Here is a 3,342-nt window from a genome sequence, read left to right as displayed (position 1 = left end):
CTGGCTGACGTCTGTTGTTGCGTTTGTGAGAGGAATATTTTTCTGGGATCACAATAAACAACAACAGTCCAACACAAGCGAGGTCCCCCCACATGTTTCTTATCTCTGATAGCTGGGAGTCATGAACTCTGTTTCTGAGAGCCAGTGAGTTGATGTTATTGAGATGCAAGGAAAACTTTCTCAACACTCTTAGAAGGCAGGTAGTGACCCGATATGTATGTTGTGGATCATACTCTGTCCCTCGAGCTTCATATGGCTCATAATGCTGTGTGATATAGACTTGGTCTATTGTCCGTACTGCGTTGCGCCCCCTGACTCTAATTATAATGCGAGCCCTGTTACTTTCCTCAATGTCCGACTCCACGACATAATCTGGAAGTTCCAGTGATGCATCTTGGTAGATGTTACCGACAGTGTAGTATCGGTATCCCCTGGGCAGTGGGTCTAACAGCTGTTCATCGTTGCGATAATGATGTGAGCCATAATCACCACGGTTTGGGTCAAAGGTCAGCAGGATGATGTTGTTATTGTCAAAGTCAACTGTGGTTGCAAACCAGTGGAGCAAGCAGAGGCTGTACTCGGGCACAGACTGGCCAAAGCCTACTGACCTCAGATCAGTGATTGAGTTGAGCGCTCGTCTTACAGCTGACACAGAGCTGAAGGTCAGGAGGAGAGCCACACAGCAGCTCATCATTCTTCCAAACATCTTCATCCTGTAGAGATTTAAGAAGTCACTGTTTTTATTGTTCATACTTTATATTCTGACATTCGTTACATGTTTTTTTACCAGTGAAACATCAAATGACTATGTGTTGACTGCAAAAAGTGATTAACAGATTATTAATGATTAAGACAGCTTTAAATTTATTCCCAGTTTATAATTTGATAGCCATTCAGCCACACAAACTCTGAAACAGGTTTTAATTGTTTGTCTCCTCTCTAGTTAATACCATCTATTATGGGTTGGAATTGCTTTTTAAAATGTTGTTTTCTTCAGTTGAAATCAAAAGTTACTTTTTTAATATTAGAGTTTACTTTTAATTAAGAGGGTGTTAAGAGAGGCTTGTTAGTGAGAAATGTTGTTTTCTCAAACAGCTTTAACTTTGTGACATAAAGAGAGAAAATCACACTAATAACTTGTATCTGTAACTTGTTGGCTGAAGCCTCCTGTCAGCTTCAGATAAATAACAGGGAAGGATTGCTCAACACTCAGTTTACAGAGGATTAATTAAACAAAGCAAACTAAGTAATTCTTTAACAAAGAGGTGAAGCATATTTTATAGCCATGACCAAACATGCTTTTATTTTCCCCACTTATTCATTACACTTTTGTTAACCCAGAGTTTTACTTATTTATGTTGTCAGGTTTGGCTCTGGTTTCATGATATTCGCCTCTCCCTTTCTCAGAAAGTTAAACTAATTATATTGTTTAAAACTGTAATACTGCAGATGAATAGATCATTTTTATGTGAATGAGTGTGCTTGTAATTTAAGAGAAGGTGGACTAAGTGCAATGTAATTGACTCCATGTTAAACCCACTTCATTGTATCTTTAAATGTAGAATAAATGCTGCATTAGAGACGAAGGTAAAGTCATGTGAGTGACAGTAAGTAAAAATGAATCCACCAGGAAATGAGAGAACGTACCTGTGTAAGTCTGCTGCTGCTGTTTGTGTGAGGACAGTCGTAGCTCCCTTTATGTTTTGCGTTTCCTGGTAAATGAAACCAGAGCAATAAGCTCCGCTAGTCGTCAAGAGGAAGTTTGATAATCCAGCTATTTAGATGAGGCTATCAAAGAGCAACACCAGTAGTAGTTTAGCAGTCACATAAATGCAAATTATTGATCTTTTTACGAGCAGGTTTAGGTCCAAAGTTTGAATATGGACGTGTCTGCCGGACTGCAGGGTGAGAGATTGCAGTAGTCTGTAATCTAGAAGCTGGTTACAAATGAATTTCAAATAGTGTACAGATGTTTTTAATGGCAGCGTTTTCTTGTATGATTTGTTTGGTAATTCAGGTTTTCATCGTTTAAAGGTGTTCTATCATTGCTGTCATCATATAATCTTATATCTTTCTGCCGTCATATGTAGAAAGATGTGATTGTGTTACAACTCAAACTTTTTCCCCCCAAAGATTTATTTATTGCTTTTCCAAAAGTATTTTAAACAAGGAAGACAGAGAAAAATAAAATAAAATAAAGGAGGAAATTGATAAAAATACAACTCAAACTTTTAGTTTCATTATATCAAACTTCAACTAAAAGTTTGCGTCATTTTTTATTTGAATGTTTTTACTAAAACATCAGAGGTCAGAGGTCACATTTTCTAGAAGTCTTGTAAATGCAATGACTAATTCCACTAGGATTTTATCATTGATACCAGGAGGCTAAGAGGTAACGCTAGCTGCCGCCAGTAGTTTTCCTTTAAAAAAAAAGGTCCTTCTTTTATCAAACTAAGATGTTTAATGGGAGAACTTTATGCGCTGCCCATCCACTGCAGCCTACTCAGCAGTGATTTAAGATGTCTTTCAGTCCTGTCTTTGATTAAATATTATTCATGAGCTCCACTGTTTCACTGGACTGCACTCTTTAGACGGAAAAAACAAACGAACCTGTGACGCACAATGCCCACAATGAATCTATATTCTACGATCATCATGTTTCTGTGCTTTTAAAGTCCTTCAACAGCTGCAAGGAACACTGTCAGTAATTCTGCCCTATAGAAATCGTGTCAGCAGGGTTAAGTAAACTGGATTTGCCTGCACCAGCTGGTCCACTGAGTTCTTTTTTCTTCTTCTAAGAAATCTGTGAGACATAAAGGAAAAAATGTAAATGTTGGCATAGATGTATTTAAATGAATGGCTACAATAGACCAATGAGTCAGAAGTCAATACTTTAGTAGTGAGTGACGCCATAGAGCTTTATTAAGGACTAAAAAAGGCCTCTATGTTGTTATATCAATCCACCTTTAATACTTAACCATGACATCATAAAGGAGGAGGAGTTTACTTTCCAGGCATTTGCTCTTTGTTTACTTGCTGTTCAAAGTCAACAAAGATCTCAGAGTCAGTGTGTCTGAAGCTGTCAAAATAATGTTACAGGATTAAACTGATCTGTACGGTGGCCACTAGAGTCAAAGCACGCACAAACTCCAAAACACATGCAAATTCCAAAACACAACGGAAGTGCTCCAGGACGCTAGGGGCAGTGTTGAGCTCGATTTGCAAAATAAACGGCAAGTTTGTTGCAAACATGGGCTGTATAGGACGCTCTAGTCTCCGTTGCGCTTCCCAGGTTGCCTAGCAACCATGATACTAACCGCTGGAAACGTGTCATACAACTTT

This window comes from Aulonocara stuartgranti (assembly GCF_965226115.1).
Source record: "Aulonocara stuartgranti genome assembly, chromosome: 4".
Classification (NCBI taxonomy): Eukaryota; Metazoa; Chordata; class Actinopteri; order Cichliformes; family Cichlidae; genus Aulonocara; species Aulonocara stuartgranti.
The sequence above is the reverse complement of the archived record's forward strand: the minus strand, read 5'-3'. Positions refer to the sequence as shown.